Source organism: Lagopus muta, chromosome 8 (genome assembly GCF_023343835.1).
Source record: "Lagopus muta isolate bLagMut1 chromosome 8, bLagMut1 primary, whole genome shotgun sequence".
Taxonomy (NCBI): domain Eukaryota; kingdom Metazoa; phylum Chordata; class Aves; order Galliformes; family Phasianidae; genus Lagopus; species Lagopus muta.
This window is the reverse complement of record NC_064440.1, coordinates 760,937-785,719: the sequence shown is the minus strand read 5'-3', so window position 1 is coordinate 785,719 and position 24,783 is coordinate 760,937. Positions and strand designations below refer to the sequence as shown.

At 45.7% G+C, this 24,783-nt stretch overlaps 1 long non-coding RNA gene across 2 annotated transcripts in view; it reads right to left on the bottom strand.

Annotated features, from left to right (window-relative positions):
- Positions 1-7,044: 7,044 nt before the first annotated feature.
- The window catches only part of LOC125696749 (uncharacterized), a 56,191-nt gene continuing 38,452 nt past the window's right edge, over positions 7,045-24,783 (bottom strand). The window contains exons 2-4 of one of the 2 annotated variants that reach the window (XR_007378504.1): positions 12,107-12,345; positions 7,943-8,015; positions 7,045-7,581 (exon numbers count right to left, since the gene is read on the bottom strand). This is a non-coding gene — a long non-coding RNA (uncharacterized LOC125696749). The remainder of the gene's footprint in view (positions 7,582-7,942; positions 8,016-12,106; positions 12,346-24,783) is intronic. The other variant, XR_007378503.1, reaches the window with a different exon arrangement.

Genomic DNA, 24,783 nt, shown 5'->3' with positions numbered 1-24,783 from the left:
TCTGATCTGAAGTGCTGCCTCCCACCAAAGAGCCACAGGGGTCCCCAGAGCCCAGGACACTTCCCAGCACCTCACCCCCTCCACCTGCAGCACCGCGTGTGCACCGCTGCCCGATCCCACCCAACCATCCATCACCATCATCATCCAATTGGAGCCGCTGCAGAACCGCCCGTTTTTTATTTACTGTGTGAAAGAGACCCTAAGAGTAACTGTACATTTTGACGTGCTCACGCCGTAAATTACCCGAGGTCCGTATTTTATCAGGATGCTATTATGCTGGCAGATAATAGTTCATTTTTAGGCTGTTATAGCAGAGATCATAAGGATCCACCCTCGGCAACTATGTCTTGTAACTGCCTTTCACCGTCTGGAAGCACAGGCAATTTTTCCATAATAAAAACTGGATTAGCATGTATCAAGAAGAGGTCCCACCAGCTGTCACTTTGAAATCAGGCTACTCCATCCGATGTTCGCACTGATAACGGATCAACCCATAAATGACAAGCACTTTTCCTGTATTTATCTAATAAGTGGCTAATACAGGCCAGCATCTTCTCTAATAAAGCAATATAAGAGAAGGAAGAAGTGGGCTCAGTTCTACTGGAATTGAATATGAACTGAGCAATATTCGCATGTGAAATTACAATGTGGAAATTTATACTTCAATTTTTCACCTGTTGCTGCTTCCTTCTGTTTCATTTTAATGCACCATTCCCACAAGTCGTTAAGAATGATTTTTCATTAGGATCAGATTTAAAGTTTTCCAAAATCTGGCTTATTTTCATTTCTTTATCACGGGTCTCTGTGTATGGATGCATATATGTTAATCAGAAAACAAACTGCCTATGAAAGAATGGATTCTACAAGTGAATTTCAAAGAGCAGCATCATGCTGGATGAACTAACAATAGTAGAAATAGCTTCAAAGGGGAGCAAAAGAAAACGTTATTCACTTCTTCTGCTTGATATTTATGAAGCTATTTGCTCGCCTTCTCATCATTAGTAATGATGCAAGTCCAAAACCACAGCTAAAAACATACCAAGAATTAGTCTTAGAGTGGGAAAAACATCGTTCTGCTAAAGGTAATGCAAAAATTGGGGTTAACTTGGCTATATTAATAAAGCAGGAAAAAAAATCATCAACAAAAGACTGATGACTGGCTAATAATGAAAAGACAAAAGAGCTGTCCTGATGAAAGACTGCATTTTCATCTGGCTTTGAAACCAAATTTTACACTTTCACTATCTAATTCCAGAAGAAAAGTGCAGATGATAAAAAACAGAGGCACTCCCATCCCACCAGCACCCCATGAGCACAGCCCTGCCTGCAGCCAGTCCTGCTCCAGTGCTGGGAGTGCAGATCCACAGCTCTCCTCTCAGGAAACAGCACCCATTTCCTGGATCCCGTTTCGATGCCTGCATGGCACTGATAAAGCAGCACCACATGGAAATAATTTCTTTCTCACAAGGAGAGGATTCTTGCAGAGATTTTTCTTTCCAACACACACTCAAAGTTTTTCAGCACGCCGCAGCCTGATTTCATGGAAGAACAGTGTGTACTCCTTGCAGCATCCACAACTACAGAACCACTATACCAATAGAGAGCCCTCCAATGTCTGTGAAGGATGCAGAGGGGAGGATGCTGCTCCAGGGAGGACAGAAGGGAGAGCCTTCGTGAGGAATGTCAGCATTGCCATTGGGCCAGAGGCTCCCAAAGCAGAGCAAGCCCTTAGCTCAAAACACTGCTTCCTACCTGGGCTAACACATCAGCACCACGCAAGCACAGCAAAGCACAGGAGGCGACCGTATTTATAGTCATAGAATCACAGAATCTCCAAGGTTGGAAAAGTCCAACCCCACTCCCCCATGCCCACATCCCTCAGTGCCACATCCCCACAGCTCTGGGACACCCCCAGGGATGGTGACCCCCACTCCATGGGCTGCTGTGCCACTGCCTGCCTGCTCTTTGGAGAAGAAATGCTTCCTAATACCCAACCTGAGCCTCTTTCAGCACAACTTACAGCCACCACCTCTCTTTCTATCGCTCTCATCCCAGCCTACCTTTCTGTCCCTGATTTTCACTGTCAATTGGTTTATGTTTTGATGTCCAAGACTCAATTACCATTATCATTGCTTTGCGTCACCACAAATGCTAAGAAATGAGAGAAAATGAGGCTTATATCCAGTGTGCCCCCCCCCAGTCACGGTGGGGCAGAGAGGAGACTCAGCGGTCTCTGCCCATTGCAGAGGCAAATGGCACGCGTTGCTTTTTCTCTGGCTGCACAGCAGATGGAGGCGTGAAGGAAACTCGTCACTGGCTCCGAACCAAGCGCCTGCAGAGAGCTAAAGGCAGCTTTCACCAGCAAGGGGAGAGAGGAGAAAACAGCACTTGTTGGTCACGGGAGAGGGGGAAGCCGAAGGCCAGAGGGCAAATTCCACTTGCAACATGCAACATATTTTTGTGGGCTGAATCCATTCCCCGACCGTCAGAAGGGCTTTGGCTGCAGAGAGCGGCACGCGGCACCGGAGTCAGCAAGTAGGTGTGGGAGCAGAGAGCTGGAAATCATGGAACAATTAGCTGATGAGTAACGAGAATGCACCGCGCTGCCTTGCTTCACGGCAGTGCTGGCTGTGCTGTCCTGCGCTGGGAAAGAGACTCCTCATTTTTCCCTTTGTTTGGCCAAGCACGTGGGAAGGGAAGCAGGCTGGGATGGAGGGCAGGCTCACAAATGGGTTTGTTTATTGCATTTTTGTGGTATTGTTTTGCTTGTTGTTTAGAAGAAATATTTTAGAAAAAAAATCATAGAGACAGAAAAGGGGAATTGTTAGCAAGAAACCACAGGCACCAAAGTTCTTGGTGCTTCCAAGGCGTCTGGCATACAAAGGCTGCAAAATCCCTCACAAACTGATAAGCACTACCTGTTTTATAGTGCTGATGCACACAAAGATTAGAAGACTTTCCAAGTGTTTGGCAGGGGCAAAACTAGCAGTATGCTGCAGACTTCAAGTGCTTCTCTGCACATATTTGATAACATTTGCTTCCTAAACAAATTAAATCTGATATTAAGAAAAAAAAAATCCACCAACACGCACACAACTTTTCCTGCCCTCAATTTACCTTTTTCTTACACTTCAAAGAAAATAACACACAGCCCGTACTCAACATCACTGCAAAATGTGAACTAAGTTTACTCAGAGGGTGGTGAGGCACTGTTACAGGTTGCCCAAGGAGGCTGTGGATGCCCCATCCCTGCAGGCATTCAAGGCCAGGCTGGATGTGGCTCTGGGCAGCCTGGGCTGCTGGTTGGCGACCTGCACACAGCAGGGGGTTGGAACTGGATGAGCACTGTGCTCCTTTGCAACCCAGGCCATTCTATGATTCATTCTATGAATCACCAGTATGCCTTCATTGAGTGACACTGAAGACTTGAAAACCTCCCCTCTGACAGTTCCATTCTCCATGAGATTTTTTATCTTTGTGTTGTTTTGGAAAATCATAGGAAAGGAAAAGAAATACCATTCATGAAACAAAACAGTCCCACACAGCAGAGAGGAACTGGTAGAAATGGAATAACCTGAGTTAGAAGAGATCCACATGGATCATTGAGTGCAACATAAAACTGGCTTGTAGTTTTGTTAAATCTGGTACTCTAGCACCAGTTACACTGTTTGAAAACATCAGAACACATGCACTGGAGAAGGAACAAGTCTTTGTTGCCACTGTTATTCTGTTGCATATTTAAGGCAAGATCTCAGCATCTCTTTTACACGTGGTCCAAGGGAGCTCCTCTACAATCAATTTTAGCAGAGCAGTTTTGTTCATGGCAAAACAGAGCACGTAGGGGCAGGCAGTTTGCATTAAGGGGCAATAATGCAAAGAGGTGCCTATGGGCATGCACAGGGCTGCAGCCTGAAACCTCTGCAGCAGCAAAGCTGCACTGTTCCCCACTAAGCTGCACCACCACCCTCAGGCTCGCATCTCCCCGTGCTGGGCAGCCTGCCTCCAGATTACCAGACAGTGTTTGACAAAGTTCCACATCAGAGATTAAGGTCTTTGTGCAGAGATTGAGGTCTACAGAAAGAAAGGAAGCGGAATAGACAGAAATGTAACATAAAATGGATTGACATCGGCTAAAGGGCAGAGCGGGGAGGGAGACAGCCATAAACACAAACTTTTCTTTAGGGGAGAAGCAACCAGAAAAACGTTATTCGGCATGAAGAGTCCCGCAGTGTCATTTAAGCAGAAGACACAGAAAGTAAATACAAACTGATAGCAACCAGCAAAACCTACAATCACTACATCACTGTGAGACCAATGGTGGGCCAGTTGGAGCCCCTGTTCTGCCAATTAACTAAGTGGGAAAGATTCATCAACAGCATTTGTCACATAAAAAGCCACGCAGCTGCCCATAGGAGGTTGACTGTTAGACCAGGCTGGGTGCTGCACAAAGCAGGAGGTGGAACATACCTGGTGCTGCAGGTGACCTTGGGGCACATCTGCACGGCGCCCATCACCCGACGTCTGGGGCAGGGCAGAAGGGACACCATCATGAGTTCGGACCAAGAAGCAGCTGGTAGATTATTAGATATATTGTGAGCAGAATGCAGAACAAGCTTCCCCCAGTGTGAAGAGGAGCACAATGCAGAAAGCTGTACAGCACAGCACTAACGCTCAGCTGCAAACTCATCCGGACGTGCTTTACTTGTCTTAGTTTGCACTGTTTTCTGGGGCACCATGTCAACATATATTGAGGTTGTAACTCAACACACCACTACAAATAAATTTAGCTCTACCCAGCAATTTTTAGTTTGATGGCAGTTTTTAAATGTTCTCACAAGAACGTGATCTGTGCAGTGGATTATGTGCAGTTTGTTTGTTTTGCCTTCTTCTCCTAAAAGCTCCTTCTGCAAAACACACCACACCAAGTGCATGTGCTTCATTTTACACTCTAAAATAATTTTGGTGTCAAATATGCACTTTTAAATGTGTGCTACCCCTTTAAAGTACCATGGATCACCATAAGGGACCACATCTCCCACCACTGCACAAGGAGCAGGCAAGATTTCAGTCCCACAACAGAGGAGCTTCCCACTTTCACGAATACTTCCATTATGCCCATATCAACAGCAAGCTGTGTTGTAGCTTCTAGCTTTCAGAAAATGATACCCTTGAAAGCTTATTTATATTTTTGTGCTCTTGCTCTAGCAATTAATGCGACGGCTTTGGAGGTGGAACTGTGATTTTATGCAAGTGGAGAGAGTACAAATTGTAAGCTTTTATTTATATCCCACACAGACATCATTAGAGCACATGCACACACACACACGTATATCCATAGAAATGAGTGTGCCTCTATACGTATACATGCATGCGTGTTCAGAGCTGATCTATCATCTCTGCTGATTTTAATTTAATCTTGTTTTTAAATGATTAGATATATAAATAATTGGATACAACAGTACAACTATTTTGCTAACGCATGGACATGAGTCCTATCAATTATACACAAATACAGGATCTATAAATGATGAAGGAGGACTATTTCCAAATTTGGCAACCATCGTACAAGGCTTGGAAGAAAAAAAAAAAAAGATTATTGCCTTTAAAAGTTTTAAAAATAAAACCCCTTTACTTATATCAAATGTGAGCAAACACCCACTTGGTGTGAGTGTTTAGAAGGATGCTACAGATGGGTAAAAAGGAGGAGGAAAAAAAAAAAGCAGGGGGAAATATCTTCTTTCACAAATCCCAGCAGTAATTGCACAAGAGCTGTGCCCATAGCAGCGAGGGAGCACGAATCCTTTGTCGTCAGAGCCGTGGCTCTTCAGACCCGGACACCCCACTAATTCTGCCTTAGCAGATCATATTAAAGCTTGGCAAGCCCACCAGGCTTTTAACGTTATCAGGTCAAGCACGCACCCACTTCTGCCTCTGAAACCTACAATAAAAATAATACTTTGCACTTCTGTGGAGCCTTTCATCTGCAGATCTTAAGGTGCTTTGCAGATAGTGCATAATTAAGCCTTGAACCATTCCAGGAGTTGGGTGATGGAAATGTTTAACGCTAACACGCAGCAGCAGTGCTGCAGCTTAGGACAGAAGCCAAGAGTTATTTCCTCGTCAGTGGAAAGCAGGGAAGGTTTGGACAGATCAACACTGTTTCCCAGACCAGAAGCACGGTCCCTTTGTTCCAGAGCCTGCAGAGATGGAGCAAGTCTCAGGACATGCTCACCACCATGGTTCCTGCTGCATCCCCATGCACACAGGGGGCTGAGCCATGCACCATTATCAGAACTGACCCAGAAAACAAACCAAACCCCAGTTATCTCTGCGGGTACCCAGACACGAGCGCAGCTATACATTGACAGAGGTCAAGAGGAGCAGCAGCAGGTCAGAAAAAATAAACGTCTCCAGTGCACAAGGAGCTACACAGCCTGCAAAACCTACCCAGGGGTTTCGGTCTTCAGCCTTACACAGTGAAGCTTTGTATGCTCCCTCCTAAGAAGCACTCAAGGCCAGGCTGGATGGGGCTGTGAGCAACCTAGTCTAGAGGGAGGGTTGGAACGACATGATCTTAAAGGTCCCTTCTGACCCAAACCACTCTACGAGTCAGGAACAGGGACTTCCTTTGCTTCAGCACAGGCTCTCAGGGAGTGTTTCCCCTCTGCCTATGACACCAGAGCTTGGGTTTGGAGAAGGTGTGGGCTGGAAGCATCCCTGGGGTGAGCACGTGCTGGCAGCCTGCACAGAGCTCCAGGTACCCAGTGTTCAGCCAGCACAGAGCATCCTTGCACAGCATTCCTGCGTTTGCTTTAACAAAAACACACATAAATAAACAGGAATTCTTATCCAACAGGACAACTTCTAAAGCATTTGTTTTTGTTGAATGGTTTTTCTCTACATACAAGCTGAGTGATGTGCACACAAAGCAATGGCAGGAATTTGCATAGACTTCCCTTACATTCACAGCTGGATTTGGATAAGCATAAGTCACTATAACTTCACTGTAATCAAGAAAGCTGGAAGAACTTTGGGACTACACATTCTTTATTTATGCTCAGTCAGTATTTCCCAAATACCACTATTTCCAATTAGGAACCACATGTGATTAGGCAAGCTGGGCTTCCCAAACACAGTGGAAGGTGGAAGGAATTCTCAGGGTGGGCGCTGAGCAGACCTCACCCCTGCTCCAGCATCTGGCACGGAGCGACTGAGAGACCCTTTGGGCCCTCACATTCATTTAAAGCAGCCCTTTGATTTTTAATCTAACTGACAGCACATTTGATAGCAGCCCTGCTCCCTCCTTGTTTCCTCGGGAGTCTCAAAATTTAAACAAAAAGTACGACTGCTCACTTCATGAATCTCTGAAGAAGATCTTTGCATATGTCAGCGGGCCCACGCTGGCATCAACAACAGCACGTGGCATTCGCTGCTGTCTTAATACAGTAATGCTCTCCGAAGTATTTGCTTAATCTTCTGCTGATGTTTAAGGGTACGTGGCTTACATTAAAAGCATATGCTACACCTTACACGGAAGGGAAAGAAGAGCTGAGCGTTTTTGAACAGTTCCATGAGTGTCACCTGCAGAAGGAAGGAAGACCAGGAAAAAACAAGCTGAACAAGCAGTGCTTTAGCACAAGGCTGAATATGTATTTAACAATAATAATAATAATAGTCATAGGATGAGAAAATAAATGCCTTAGCTCTAACAGCAAGCTCCAGTCAGTGACTAGCAGCTCCTCTGCTGACGAGCAAGAAATGCAGGGTACAATTAGAAAAGCAGACATCATTATAAGAAAACTAATAACAGTTGGGCTCATTTCAGGTGAACCTGACCAGGTGGCTGCAGTTAGCCTGATCTCACACTGGAGTGAAAGAAATAACAACCTGCACATCACAATGCTGAGTTGGAGCCAGGCTACTGAATTTGGTCCATGCCTACCTGAAAGCCACCATTAGCACTGCTCATGTCCAATATCTCATGGAAGAGGGCAGCCCAACACCACGGAAGGGATCTGCAAATACATTCAGCTCAGAGCACGTCCATTTTCAACAATGAAGTTGTAACACGGAGAGCTGGATCCGAAATAGGATGTTTGCCTAATAAGAGGCATTTTTCTCCAGTAAAGCCCTCTGTTAGAGCCACTTTGCTTTGTTAACTTTCATAGCATGTATCCTCACTATAGCCTTCAACACCTGAAAAATTAGTGGAAGAATTTGACTGATTATAGAGGTTGTTTTCCTTGTTCCACTGCTTGTTCTAAAAGGGATACTCAGCAGAACTTGCATTTTTTTTTTCATTTTGTGCTGTCTGCATGAGTAATTACCTCCCTGATTTCTGAGATGCAATTGAGTAGCTTCCACATTAGAAAAATCCAAAGATTGATAGAGCCATCTCTCCTAAAGGATTAGTTTGCCGCTGTAATTCCACTGAGTAGGTCATTCAAATAGCAAAATGCTACAAAGTTTAATTTCTCCTGTTTGTAAAAGCCAGGTATTGATACCTATTTAAAGGAATGTGAAAAGGGCTGGTTAGCCTTTGGAGGGGAAAAGCGTTTTCCCATTCCTGCAGCGGCCGCAGAAGGGCAGGGGGAGGAGGAAGGTGCTGGCACTGCAGAACGCAGCAGCGCGGGGTGGAGATGTGCTGGGAGGGTGGGAAAGGACAGCACAAAGGTTTGGAGGAGCAGCACAGCCTCCTCCAGGCGTGTGTGCAGGTTTGTCCCCTGGTTTGAAGGGCAAGTTAGTCGTCTTGCTACCCTGGGGGTGTCAAGGGGATGGAGGGCAAAGCAGCGGCGCATCTGGAGCCTTGTAAGTGGAGCAGAGCAGCGCCTGACGGGAGGCTCCAAGAGCACTTTGGGAGGTTTCACACACAGGGAATTGGGCCCTGCTCCATTCAGGACTGTGTAAAGGCCACCAACTGGGGAGAAAGGCCAGTATTAGCCAACCTGGTGTGGCAACGTGACCTCTATCCAAAGCATTTAATGTGGATCAGGAACACCCCAACATCAGTCTGCATCCATACTTCCCAGATTATTTAATAGACAGCATTTATATATCAGGTAATTCAATTTATGGGACAACGATTCTGGGAATGGTTTGGAAAGCTTGCAGTGGTAGAATAAAAGAAAACAAACCAAATATTCAGACAATGATGGAAGACTTAATGGGGAATTAAGGCAGAATTCATCAAAGCACCACAAGCATAACCACAAGTGGGGCAGACTGGAGCAGCAATTCTGATGAATATTTGTGCCAACATCATTTTTGATACTAAAGTGTTGCTGACTTCCTCTACAACTTTAAGATATAAAAGCAAAACATTTATATATATATATATATATATATATATATATATATATATATATATATATATATGAAAAATTTTGCTTTTGATTTAGACAATCACAAATACATCAATCCCTTACATTCACTGTTACAGGTTGCCCAAGGAGGCTGTGGATGCCCCATCCCTGCAGGCATTCAAGGCCAGGCTGGATGTGGCTCTGGGCAGCCTGGGCTGCTGGTTGGTGACCTGCACACAGCAGGGGTTGGAACTGGGTGAGCACTGTGGGCCTTTTCAACCCAGGCCATTCTAGCATTCTACAAAATGCCTGCATTGCATCCAATGTGAAATTGGAGGTGTCCTCACGTTGAGGTGCATTTCCCAGAAGGACGGTGTCTGGAAACGACTTTAAAAATCTTGGTCTGTACAGCTGTGATGTTCTGTCTCCATCTGAGCTCACAGAACTCCATGTTAGTATTTCAACTGGCCTCTTCCAGGTGATGAAATACAGAACATGAGCCACCATGCTGATCAGCAGGTGCTGGGGCAGTGTGTTATCTATGTGGGTTCTGGGATGCTCCTCTCCCTGAGGCTGCGTTAGGCCCCATCCTGGCTTCTCACCCACACACCCAATCACACCTCGCTTTGCTGTACAGTCACTTGCAGCTGTCACCCAGTAGGATGTCCGCAATATTTATTATTCTCCTTCTTAGCTTTCTCCAGATGTTTAGCTACAGGGTAGTATTAGGGAATAGATGAGTGCAGCTGGTTAGGAGACGCTGTGCTAAATAAGCAGAGCATCTGTGGTTTGTCTAGGGAGGTTGGATTTCAATTAATTAACCGTGCACCTAACCTGCAAAGATCTTTTGCATTTCAGTTAAACAGATTTCAGAGCAGAGCTGTGATCCATTTTTGCCTTTTCAAATAGCTGCTACATCCTCAGCTGGCACAAACCGCTGGGCCTCTCCCGCCATCAGCAGAGCTCAGTTTACAGCAGACAGGGGTATGGATCATGACAGAGAAAGGCTTTTGATGACCCCAGCAACAACTTGGATGCTGTAGCAGTTTAACCAAAAATAAAATGTTTATTTAGTTGAAAAGGAAAAAAAAATTAATCATTTCATTAATTTTTTTCCCTGGGACCATCATAAGCTGCATCTTCACAGAATCACAGAATGGCCTGGGTTGCAAAGCAGCACAATGCTCACCCAGTTCCAACCCCTGCTGTGTGCAGGTCACCAACCAGCAGCCCAGGCTGCCCAGAGCCACATCCAGCCTGGCCTTGAATGCCTGCAGGGATGGGGCATCCACAGCCTCCTTGGGCAACCTGTGCCAGTGCCTCACCACCCTGTGTGTGAAAAACTTCCTCCTAATATGCAACCTAAACCTCCCCTGTTTCAGTTTAAAACCATTCCCCCTTGTCCTATCACTATGCTGTTTATAAACAGGTGGCGAGCTCACATGTAAATGCACACACGGACGAAGTGCGAAGGCAACAGCCCAGCTCACAGCATCTTATTCAGGGTCCAACCCATCTGGGAGCCCAGCACAATGGTACCTCAGTCACTTGAGCAGGGAAGCCACGAGAAGAGCAGGAGTCAATCTGTGCCCTTCACACACCATATTTACGTGGCATGGAATATCAGATTTCTTAATGCAGAGAACTAATACAGCTCAGTTCGATGCTAAGGGGTTGGCACATGTTATTTCCTTGAAAAAGACTATGTGAATTTTGCCTCTCTGCCCATTGCAGGATTGGGTTCTGACTGACACGGTTTGCTCAGTGCCAGCTCAGCACCCACAGTACATTAGCTGTGGTTCCTCCTAGGCTGAATAAAATTCACAGTTCACACGTTGCACATGTCACTAGAAAAGTTCCTAGTTTTATAAGAGGATAAATAGCCAAATGACAGAGCACAATTGATTAAATAAGCTCCTCTTTGCAACACTAACTCAGGAACTTGCTATCTCGGCATCTGCTACCATGACACCAACGGTACTTGAGAGATTGGCAAGTGGTCAGAAGGCATCATTATAAAAAGGAAAAGAGATGAAATCGGAAAACCTCTCTATCAATCTGCCAAGCTGTCAGGGATGCTTGTTCTGAAACAATTCCCCTTGTTTCCAATAAATTATGTCAGAACTGGATGAAAGGCATAGACAGGGAGTCTGGAGACAGCCACCACTGTTCAAACAATCTGGAGTAAATCTAACATCGCTTCCAGATGACGGCAGGACTGGCACCATGAATTCGGGATGGATGATGTGCAGAGGGCTGCCCAGGCCTGGGTGCAGCTCCTCCCCCCTCCCCACCCCCACCCAGGAAACCCCTCAGCTCTCCCCTAAAGGTTGGGTTCTGCATTTCAAACTGATAATGCCTGATGAAAGGGTAGCATTTGTCAAAGCACCAATTCAGCTGTAAGTTCAGCATCCAACCTATGCACCAATAAATACACTCCAGCACACCCCGTGGTCTGTAACTCATAAACACTGACAACTCCCATAACCCACATCATCCTCAGCAAAACCCACGGAAAGCAATCCTGTGGCTCTGGTTCTAAAGGGCTCAGCATCCATCCCACCTGCAGGACCTCAGCCATCCTCCCTGCCCAGCTTCATCCTTCCAGCACACCATGCACAAGGACACCCTGCCAGCTCCCCCTGCCCCTCTCTGATCCGTGCACCTTCCTGCTTCAAGGGCTGAGGGCAGCTTTGGCCAGGAAGATTTTCTTACGTATTGCTGAGTGCCTAGCACAGTGAATGACAATGAATTAATATTCTTTCTTCACTTTACTCTTTCATTAAATAATAAAAAACACTCACATAGTGTGTCTTCATTCTCCATTCTTTAGCCTCTCCTGCTGCTTCTCCTCTTCTTATGAGTTTCACACTTCCAAAACTCCACACATTGCACTCGTTTCCTAAATCCCAGAGTACAGCAGCATTTCCCTGCATGAGTGCCTTCCCCTGCCTGCCTTCCAGACAGCACCTCTGACTGCTTCATTCCTGATGCTCCTCTTAGCAGATCTTTTTGTGGCATTCCAATTAGATTCCTTGTTTACCTTAAGGAAAAAAAAAACAAAACAAAACTAGCACTCGTATGCTGTTAAAATCAGTAAGACATCTGTGCTTGTTTAATAATTGGTACATGGAATTTCTGTATTTATATTAGAAGCATTTAGGATGTTTAGACAGAGTTGTTCACAGGCAGCATTGCAATAGAGTCCCCATGGTGTCAAATGGAGATAAAAAAACACCCACAGCACTCAGAGCCTGAGAATGCCCTACGTAAGTAAATACAAACCCTGTTTGGCATTATCTGGAATACATAAGCGAATATAATTGGGTAGATATCTGTTTCTGAATCTGCAACTCATTCTCTGTAACATGGGTTAAGCAGCGGTTGTTTAGAGGTGACAGGAAAGCATAATTGAAAATTGAGCTAATCAGAGATTCCTGTGCTGAATTACCTCCACAGCAAGCAACGAGCGTGCGAGGAAGAGGGGGACAAAGCAGAGCACTGCTTGCTTGCTCTCACACTGCAATGCTCCCTTTCCCTTCCCTGAGAGTCCCCCGTTAGACACCAGAGAAATAATAGGAAAGCCCATCTTGTAAATCATCAGCCAAAAGAAGGCTGGGAGATGATTAAAGGAAAATTAAAAGCCACCACGTTTGTTTTATGCAGCTACATCTCAAATGTTAACTATCACCAACCTCAGTTTGTCATCAGATGATAACATCCCAACAGCTATGGCCAACTTCTATATGGTTTCAAATCTCCCTGTCCCAGCTTTGCTGTTATGTCACTCTTTGCATCGGGGTGCCAGTGGGGACAGACCCACACGGTTCAGGTAAGACTTGCACTGCTGCACACTGCCTAATTCCCTACATCTCAGCGTGCAGGCAACTCCAAGGCCCCACCTGCTCACGTTCTCCTTTACTTCATGCCCTGACGCTCCTTTACCAAGCATTCACTAACAGCCCTGGCTGGAGACAAGCCACTTAGGGCACACCGATTTGTGGTGTGGTACAAAGGGCATGGCATGGTACATCCAGGAACTGAGCAGCTGGACACAGCTGAGTTTGGGGGATGAGGAGAAGGCAGCTAGCAGGTGAGATTCCATCAGAGAAGGAGAAATAGAAATGACAGCCAGCTGGGTTAGCTGACTGCACAGAGTGACCTGGAGCTAATGCTGGTGCCCGCTCACCCAATGGCCCCGACGCTTCCTGCCTCTTCGCTCGGGTGCAGAGGAGAGCAGAAGCCACAGGTTGCTGTTTACCAGGCACCATAGCAACTTCCAAGACCATTAGCTGCAATCACAGCCTGCTCCACTACCTGACTGAAGGGCTGGATGTGTGATATTTAGTCTGACCTATAAAAATATCTCTGGAGCAACCTGCGTGCATAAGTGTCACATCAAATGTTTGTCATACAAGGGATGTGACACCAGGCACCTGATGGAGCATCACTGCAAGGGAAGGGGACCTGCCCCTGCAGGAGGCTTACAGCACTCATCTCAGGTATGACAAAAATCAGCCGCTGACAGCAGGTGCAGACTGTGACAAACAGATCCTGCTCTACTCCTTACTTATGGGATCCCACACTCTCCATCACCAAGTCATTCCATTAAAGATGCACCTCATTACAAGCACCGACCCAGAGCTCTCCTTAAATGCCACAGAAGATGGCAAAATGCTGCCAGATGGAAACAGCATGAGGACAGAACTCAGGATGTGCAGATGGGCGATGTGTCCAGGTGCCCTGGGCTGGCTGCAGCAGGATGTGGGCAGCGATGGGCAGCTCAGCCAATGGTCACTCCTGTCCAACAGGCACAAAGAGCATAGAGATGTCCTCTGAAAGTTATCTGTCAGGGCTGAACTTCAAATACCTGAGCCGGCATTTAGCTAGCTAGAACAAGAGACTGCTGTGCTCACATCTCTCAGCATAAAATTACAGAATCATATGGGAGCTCTTGGGATCATCAAGTTCATCCTTGTGCTAAATCAGGTTCCCTGTAGCAGGTTGCAAAGAATGCACTCCTAACAATTAACACCTCTGTCACTCCTGCAGCCACCTGCAGATCATCATCTGTCTGCTGCGCATTCTTTAAGCTCACTGTTACTCTCCTCAGACCGTGCTGCTTTGCAAGCAGGTTGGAGCCAGGATGCAAAGGAGCTCCGCTGAAAGCTGGGCGGTGAGCTGGTGGCTCTGCTGGCAGCTCTCAGTGTGCTCACATGGATTCAGCCTGCTGTGGGTCTGCTGCAGAAGCCCACGCAGCATTAAGGCCACGGATGTTTGTGACAGCGCACTACTGAAACACCTGCAAGGAGAGTTAAAATCACTGGAAGAAGCTGCATACATTTACCATATTATAACTATCACACAATTACAAGTATTGTCATTTTAGCTGTAAAATCCCTACATCGTTTACACACACACAGTCACTTCACAGAAACAGCTCTAGGGTACAGCAAACTGCTCTCCCTCAAACTCAAAAATCCTTTTGGTTTTCTTCTTCTTAAAACACAGTAACGATCTCAAGATCCACTGCTTCAGTAGTACTAAAGCACGCCCTGAATTACATCTCATCAGTTACAGAGGCTGCTGCAAAATCAAAACACAGTGGCTGCAATATTGCACCCTCCTATGGCAACCTGTCTGTACGCCTGCATCGTTTCCTGAAAGCTGCTATCTAAAAGGAGATGCTGGAGTCTGCTGGCACAAGGCTCAGAATAAGGCTGCTGATTACAGTGGCTGAAAGAGTCACTGAGCAGCATTGGTTCTCTCCAGTTCAAGCTTTGACATCCTCCAGATGCTTCCTTTAAGAAATACGGCTTTAATCATAGCATGGCCTGGGTTGGAAGGGACCTCAAGGATCATGAAGCTCCAACCCCCCGCCACAGCAGGGCCACCAACCTCCCCATTTCATAGCAGCCCAGGCTGCCCAGGGCCCCATCCAACCTGGCCTCCAACACCCCCAGGGACGGACAGGGCATCACGGCCTCTCTGGGCAGCTGTTCCAGCACCTCACCACTCTCACAGAAAAAAAAGCAAAGGCGTACTTTTTGCCAACATTTTTGAAGGCCAAGCAGTACTTGAATATGATATTATTGCATAAGAATAGTTTCATCAAAAGAAATAACAGTATTTTCTGGGAGTCACTATGGCCAACCAAAACAATCAAAATCAGTGAGGGCCATTTCTTCAAGAAAAAAAAAAAAAGCAATGAAGATTCCTACTGTAGTAAATGTAGCACTGGGGAAGAGGGAAAACACATCACACGTTTTGTTTGTCAGCAGTCCATATTTTTTCAGATAACTTGCACCCTTTTACAACTACATAATTCACTCACTAGTCCTATAAACACTGCCATACAATCTTGAACACCTGTGGGAGAGACTGGAACAGCTCATGGCCAAAGCAGCTCTGAATTCTTATAGCTCATAAATGATTTCTGAAAGATAAACTAAAAATATTTGAAACACGGAATGACTTGAGACAAACAACTCAGTACTAATGTGGCATTTTCACCCAAATTACATTTAGGCTAAATAAACCCTGAGCTTTAATCATGACAGTAACACCTGAAACTTTCATCAGATTTAATGGTGGTTTGGTCTTTTTTCCACGTCACCCAATTCACGTATCAAATTAATTTTTTACTTTATAGGATCTGGATAATTGTACCCTAAGCAAAGGATTGCAGAACACGTTTTCCTTCTGTCACGTTCCTGTAAGTGAAAAGACAAAATATCCAACTTTGAAGGCTGGTCAGCCCTACTTCCATTTCCATTCCATTCAGGTCCTGAAACCTCCTCCCTTGCTTGCCCCATAGCAATGTGAATAGATGCTTTGTGCAGAGAGGAAGGAAATGCCCTGCTGCCCCTCCTACTCATCATGGAGCATTTAACATTGGCGTGCATGCCGTCCCTCAAGGCTAAGGAATCATTTGCCATTGGAAGGTGGACATAGAGAAGAGCTCCGACCCACTCAGCAATTGGGATGGTGGGGGCACATACTGGCAAAGTGGCATCAACTGAACGGCATTCTCTGCTATCAAACATCACATCAAAAAGAATAAGGACCAAACATTTCTGACCAACTGAAAAACGGGCAGTAGGCACTTCTGCAGCCTTTCCAGCAGGAATAAGTTCTACTTTACAATTCACTCAACAGTAGTGCACAAACAGGCAAAACCTGCCTTTTCCACCACTTTTTCCATCCAGTTTTGTATCTTGTAAGCATAACCTTATTCCACGGAAGGGCAGCTGCCTCTTACTGCAACATCTCTTCAAAATAAAGGGTTGTAGCCATACTGGGGACTCCTGGAAGAGCCAGGGACAACACGCATCTCCAGCCCACTTCTCCCTTGCCGTTATCCCATCTGATCACCCACCCAGCACACACACAAGGTAAAGAGCTCATGGTGCCCACGCTGCGCTGCACGCCCATGAAGCCACAGCTGCAGACAAACCTGACAGAGGTTTTCATGGTGCATCACTGCTTTAAAATGCCACACAAGTGTCCAAAGACGCCCAGTTACGGGGTGCCCATTGGATGCCAAGGAGCTGTGAAGGTGTGACATGCAGCACACACTGATGGATTCGGTTCCCAAGCAGCTGGTCGCCTGGGTCAGGCTAAATAACACAGGAAGTATCAAATATCTTTCTCACAGGTATTCACATATTAAAATGACAAACTGTAGGGATGACTGCTAGCCTGGAGACACCGCCGTTCCATTATTTAACGTCTATTTTTTTTTTTTAAGTGCCTGAGATTTCTCTGTAAAAAAAATAATGAACTTTACAAAATGTCACTTTTACTAACAGAAATTATGGCTTGAAGATGAATATTAAATATATTTTTTTTCAAGTTCACTTAAATAACGCTAAGGTTGTGACACAAGCTGACAAAAGCTGGGAAATGCAGAGCCACAGCTGACACTGTCCCTAATTCGCACAGCGGCTAGGAAGGACAGCAGGGCAGGAGTGCATCTCCAGCCACAGTCTGAAGCATGGAGACTTCCATTTCTGTCATTTCATAACCATGTCTTAATACATTTTAAAGAAATTTTTAATCCTTCTGCTCAGAAGAAGAAAATATTTTCACAGAATTTACCAGTTACTTTTAATGCAGCTTCTACACCCAAGTCACAGGGTGTTCTTTTCCTCAGAGAAACTAGGAGTCAATAGATTATCCATGCATGTGGATATTGGCCACAGGTACTATCCAAGATTTTACCTACAAAAACTGAATCCATTTCCACTCCTGGATTGAGCAGAACAAAAAGCTTTGGAGAAACAGCACATGGGCACCCAGTGGGCAGCAAGTCCTGGGACCAGCACATGCTGAGCACAGCAATACACTGGGCTGAATATAACAAGCACATCTGATCGTTCTCACATCGTGTTTGTTACTTACATATATCAACTATATTGTATATTATATACACAGCCCAAGATCATTCCTCTTCACTCAGCCTTGCCCAGCAAATGTAAGGCTGGACTCCCAGGTGGCACGTCTGCCTGCACACTGGCAGAGGCATGCAGAGGGGCAGGGTTATTTTTCCATCCAGGGGAAGGGAAAACTGGGACATCGTGAAGTGTTCACCCTGTACACAAACACATTATGCCATAGAACTTAGATAACTTAGTAATAACATGAGCAGGTATGTGAGCACGACATCGCTATGCCTTTTGAAACAATAAAATCTCTCACAAATAATAGAATCATTGAACTGCAGAATCATTAAGGTTGGAAAAGGCCTGTAAGAGCATCGAACCCAACCATCAACCCTTCGTCACCAATACAACACAGTTCAAGCAGTATGTGCAAGCTGAGCCCTTGGAGCAACAGGGCTTAAGAAGTTATACAAGACAACAGCAAAACAGCCATTCAACTGAAAGCAGTATTTCCCCAGTTACCCCCTACCACCCACTCACCTCTTAAAAGTGAAAATAAATGATACATCTGATTCTCTACCAATTACATAGCCAAGATTCCCAACCCAAATCCACTTAATTCTCTCCGCAGTGTTTACTTCACTCAGCAATTTTGATGTTTTAATGGGACGTTGCACAATAACTTCAGCAGATTTTGGGATAGGATTCACAGATGATTCACTATGCTCCCACAAACAGTGAAATAGAACCTACGCATTGGTAGCACCATTAGTTTTTCCTTGCTCTAGTTTTACTATTTTCCCTCATTCAATAAATCCCCCAGAAACATTAAACACTAACTAGAAATGTGGAATTTTCCAATTACGGATCTCCTCCCTCATCCCTTTGCTAACTTGTCAGAGCATCTGGGGTTGGGTGGTGCTTCTGTCAGAGCCAGCTCTGATAGAGAGAAGTGCTCCTGCTCAGCCTCTCTCCTCCTGGGCTGCACCAAGAAGCCTCAAACACAGCCGAGCCTTGCTGCACGCAAGCACTTGTTGCAGGCATTGCTGCAGGAACGAGGTAGGATTAGAAGAAATGTTCATCACAACCTGAAAAAAGCTAGAGCTGCGAGTGGAACTTTCTCCCACAGCACCACTTCAGAATCACTACATCAAACAGTTCTCCCAATGCCAGTGGATGATAATGATTTCAGTATAAAAATAATCAAAGAATAGCCCAGGTTGGAAGGGACCTCAAGGATCACAAATCTCCAACCCCCCGCCACACGCAGGGCCACCAACCTCCATATTTAATACCAGCCCAGGCTGCCCAGGGCCCCATCCAACCTGGCCTTGAGCACCTCCAGAGATGGACGGGGCATCACAGCCCCTCTGGGCAGCTGTTTCAGCACCTCACCACTCTCATAGCAAAGAACTTCGCCCTGACATCCAACCTAAATTTCCCCTCCCTCAACTTCAAACCATTTCCCTTCGTCCTGCTGTTATCTACCCTTGTGAAGACTTGACTCCCCTCCTGCTTATAGGCTCAATTTAGGTACCTGGAGGGCTGCAATGAAGTCACCCCGCAGCCTTCTCTTCTCCAGGCTGAACATACAGCCATATATGATTATATTTGATCATTTCACCCAGTGCTAAAATTCAGGTATGTTTGCACTGATCTCCTGGAACCCCATAAAAGTATGAGACTTAATTGAAACTTTTGCACCTGCAATGTCAGGATAACAAAGCTACAGCATGTAAAACCTTTGTGCTTGCGTTGCTTATTGATTCTCAGTAACACGCAGTTTCATTGAGAACAAAAATGTGAGTAGAAGCAGCTGCACAGCTCTGTTAGAAGAGAAGATCTTTAAATCTTCAAGATTTTCGACAAGAAACTGCCAAGGCCCTGGAATGTTGAAATAGGAATTGCTAGAAGAATAAATACTCTGAAGGAAAGACAAAATTAGGTTAAAGTGAGCCAGGAACTCCAGCTGACATGGGTGCACCATGGCAAGGTGAAGCCAAGGAGAGGTCAGCGTCAGGCAGAACACCAGGAGCACGTGCCTGCCAACCAAACACCCAGAGAGAAAGACAACCCATGGCTGGAGGCAGCTCAGCATCTGCCAGCGCAGTGACAGACCCGTGCAGTTGGTGATCACCTCTGCAGGCCACTTCCTAATGCAACCATCTATCAGATCCCCTTCTACTCTTTCAAAATTAAGCAGAAAGAGAAAGATTTTCGTTTCCTTTGCTTCGCTTATTTTTTAACAGAGGCACTACAGAATTATGATGGTGTCCTTTTGGTAAACCAAAATGTCAGACACATATTATTCTTTTAAACATCTCCTGGCCTTTCTCTGAAAGGTTAAGGTGGTTTAAATAAATTTAGTCAAAGTAAATGACAGCTGAGGAAGAGTATTAGAAAACTATACTTATCAACAACCTCTTTTCCTTAAATTTAAACAAGTCATTCACCAAACTGCAGTTTAAGGAAATCACGGCAACGCTCTTCCCAGACGGATGAAAACAACTTTAAGTGGTGAAGAAATGTTGGGTGGGAGAAATTACACACAAGTTAACAAATGTTAATGCACGGCCCTCCCTCCGTGAAAGTCACAAACCATGGTTTTTTAAAAATAATTATGCAGCAGACTGATCTTCAGCATGGAACTGGCAATCAGAGCTGTCCTTTGCGTGCTCTTACCTCACCTAAATGACAGGGGCTGGAACGGAACAGGCAAAGTCCTCAAATCACGTGGAAAGGAGTCAGGTGCACCACGTTAATGGTACACAACTGGTCTACAATTATTGTTATTAGCCACGGGAACACTGCTTACAGCAGGGGATTTGATGTGTATTTATACCCCATGAGATGTAACTCTGAAAGCAGTTCTCACACACCCGAATGTCTCAGACTGCACACGTGCAAAATATTCTTCAAAGTGGAAAAAGAGAATCTGCAGGTAAATCAAAAGGCTCTGCAAGAAAACCGAGCAGGAGGTTATTTATGAATCAGCAGTGAGAATTCTGATCTTGTACTCCGCTCTCAAATAAAGCAGTTCTCCAAATACACTACTTTAATATGCTGCGAGGCTTTCAGACAGGGAAAGCAGGATTTGGAACCATTCCCCCCCAACATACCCAAAAAGTGAGCACGTCCCAGCTCCCAACAGCTCCTAGAGGGATGCTGATGGAGCTGCATCTGCCTGCTGCTGGGCAAAGTTCTTTACAGAATAAAAACCAAACAGCAATGTGGCCCCAAGGGAAATCAAGGCCAATGGCTGAGGGCGGGATCAGCGCTCCAGGAAACCTCCCAGCACAGGACAAGGTACAACAATTCTGATTTATTGTGCCTGCTGCGTTCAGTTAACAGCCAGCGTGGAGAACCGTAGGGCTGCTCTATTTACACACAGCATCTCACTGGGTGCTGCATGCTGCTCTCAGGTCCTAACACCTAAATGCTATTCCCAAAGAAGCAGTGGGAACTGGAAGGAGGCTGTTCTCCCCATCCCACTGAAAGGAATTGCTCACCTTGCAGGGAGCACATCCAGTGGAAGGAAGAGGAAGCAGAACTACTTTTTCACTCAGAGGGCAGTGAGGCACTGGAACAGGTTGCCCAAGGAGGCTGTGGATGCCCCATCCCTGCAGGCATTCAAGGCCAGGCTGAATGTGGCTCTGGGCAGCCTGGGCTGCTGGTTGGTGACCTGCACACAGCAGGGGGTTGGAACTGGATGAGCACTGTGCTCCTTTGCAACCCAGGCCGTTCTAGGATTCCATACTCACAAGCAGGACCACACTGTGGCAGAAACAGCTGGCTTCCAGTCACCCTTTCCTACTGTATCTTCCTGAACAGCACACAGATTCTTTTACGCCCCAGTACGGCACTCCCTGCTCTGAAGAACTACCACTGCCTGCCTGCACCTCACCACCAACAGCTGGCACACTTCAGGGACTTGCTTCAGCACATTGCATCCTCCATCATTTGACTTACTTCCCACGTAGATAAGGGGAAAAAGAGTCATTAATTGGAGCAACGGTGAGGCAAGAGCAAGGATTTGGCGGGAAGGCAGGGCTCCAGGACCTCTCCACCCCCAAACCTCTCATACGAGGTCAGCTCACAACACTGTGTTTGCTGCCAAAACAAACCAGGCCTGACATCACCAATATATAAACAAAAGCCAAACACTTGAAGACATTATTTTATTTCTATACCATTATAAAGCCCTGCTTAAACATTTCCTCCCAGATTTGCCAAAACACGTTACCTGACTTGTTGCAACTAAGCAAAAGCACAGGTGCAATGGAAGTACTGCTTTCAATAACACTGCAGAAATTTTATTTTTGCCTTTTTTTTTTAATCAAAAAAACCCCACAGCATTATCTGTTTGCTGGCCCAGCACAAGGGCCCTACAAATTTCCCCAAATTTCCCCAGAAATGCATTGATTAGAGCATAATTTCAGTTAATATTGCCCTCTTCCAGCATGCTATGCTTGCTTACACTAACTGTGCACCTTCCCCTCGCAGCCGTTTTCATCTTTTGTTCGGCTCAGTAGGTTTCCTAACTGGTGGATTTTATTGAGTTAAATCAAGCTGTCACTTCATCTGCCTGAAGGATGACTCAAATACAACACATAATAATAAAAGAAAAGTAGGATAAAATAATCTTGTCAAGCCAGAAAAACTGATTGCTTGAAGTTGTAGCCTTCAATCAATACACTAATTCCACAATTTATACCTCTTTCAATTGGAGAGGAAAGAAACCCTGATATGGTATTTCTTGGCTCACTGACCAACTTTGACCTTCTATCTATGTGAATGTGGGATTAGCAAGTGCTTCTGCTTAGTGAAATCACCTATGAAAATAGGAAAGCAAATAGGTGACATTTGAGGTTCAAACTAACTTTATTAATTTCAGCAATGCAAGGGTTGCTTATTGCTCAAGCAGTGTGGTTCCACCGCCAGAGCTCGTGGTGCAGCTCATGGTTTGCAGACGCTGTTGTTATGGAGCAGGTAAGGCAAAGGCTGGGACGGGGCACCCCAAAGCATCTCACCTCCCAGAAATACACAGCCACCACTACTTGTGCATCACTTCACACTTCCGTAGATTGAAAAGCATGCAACCCAACCCAGCTTTGCTACCTGCAGTCTGCAGACGAGAACCAAGTGGATGAGGGCAGCTTATTCCAGCAGCCTCAGAAAGCAGTTTCTTAAGGTATAATGGACCATTTTGACATTTTGTTAATTTATTTTTTTAAGGGTTTATCATTGCAAAAGCCTCTTTTATTTGTAAATTGTAATTAATCTGCATAGCTTTATAAAAGAACAATAAAACAGTTCATTTAAAAATTCTGGATGCTCCTCGGCTGTCAGATTTCTGCTTTGCTTTCATAATTCCTCCCCTGCAGGCACAAACCAGGAAATAAAAATTCTTTGTTTAGCAAGCCCTTTATATTTCACCCTGCCACCTGCTTAACTCAAGTTGTGGCATGCTATCAAACAGGCCCTGGAATGTGGGTTGTCCTTCTGCCCCGTGCCTTAAAAAGAAGAAAAGCCTATGTAGACTGCTGCATTAGCTGTGAGGTTGGAAGTGCCAGTCCATGCTGCTGAAAACAATAATTAAGATAGAGCAACAACTTATGGCTTATCTTTGACTGGGAATGATTAGCTTTCAAGGAGTTTCCCTGTTATTCCTCTTTCCTGGGATACACCTTACGCTTATGTTCCATGATACGTTCAGACCTGAGAAATAAAAGTTCAAGCCAGAAACGCATCTCAGTTAAGCGCTGAAAGGAACACTGCAGGCAGCAGCTGGGGACAGCAGCAGGGGAAGCTGGAAGACTTGCTCACTATCTGTTGATGCATGTAATGGCCTCACACTGCACCAGGGGTGGGTCAGGGTGGGTATGAGGAACAATTCCTTCTCCAAAGAGCAGTCAGGCAGTGGCACACCTACCCAAGGAGTGGGGGTCACCATCCCTGAGGGTGTCCCAGAGCTGTGGATGTGGCACTGAGGGATGTGGGCAGTGGGCATGGAGGGCACTGGGGATAGGGAATCCTAGAAGACTGTCCCACCCTAGTGATCTCAGTGATTCTACAATTCATTGGACGCCTGAACTCAACCCTCAAGATCTTACCTCCTGTATGACCAGATAACCACATCCCAATGGCTCAGAGACTGAATGAGTTTAGTTAGAAGCTACACTTTGCAGCAGCACTGCTCAAGGAAGGCCACCAGCAGTGCTGCAGTTCATAATCATAGAATAGCTTAGGTTAGAAGGAATCACCCAGTTCCAATCCCTGCCGTGGGCAGGGCTGCCCAGAGTCCAATTCAGCCTGGGTTTGAATGCCTGCCAGGATGAGATACACAACTTCTCACCCTCATGATCTCCCATGCCATGCACTTATCAGGGAGCTCAGTCCCCACTGCATGTCTTACACTCTCAACCACCAGAACCTGACCTGAGAACACTACTGGGCTCACAGCTGAAGTGCTGTGCAGGAGAATTAGTGGAATTTTTCTTGTGAGAGGCCAAGAGGTACAAGTTATTCAGACAGATCTTCCAGGAATACCTGTGTCCTTAGAACAGGGTCAAACTGGGGATTCTCCAAGCAGTGGGAAGCTGCAGAAAGGCCTGCAAAGGAGCTGACCCATGGGGCTACATGAGGAACAACCGGAAGCATCAGGAACAGCTGGAAACTCAACCCATTGAGATAAACAACTGGCAGTGAACATGGTCACCTTAACACAGCAATACTGCTGATGGTTCTCTGATTTACGCTGCCTCTAGCCACAAACACGAGGAGCACAATTAAGCCTTCTACTTCCTTTTAGCAAGACACACTTTGATTAAACTCTGCTTTATACTCAGAGTTCACTCGGAGTACAACAAGCTGCCTGAGACATTTCCACTTTTCTCCAGGTAGTGGATGGTATTTCCCCAGGCAGCAGCCCCAGCAACACAAAACATCTCCATGAAATATTAAATTCCCCCAGCGCAACTTCACTTGCTAACAGCATCACCCCATCCCAGGTGCAAGGCAGCATCAGGCCCCTCTCCTGCTCCACACAAACACTGCAGTCAGGCAGAGAGCAAACACTGCGCTGATGCTCTGCCTTT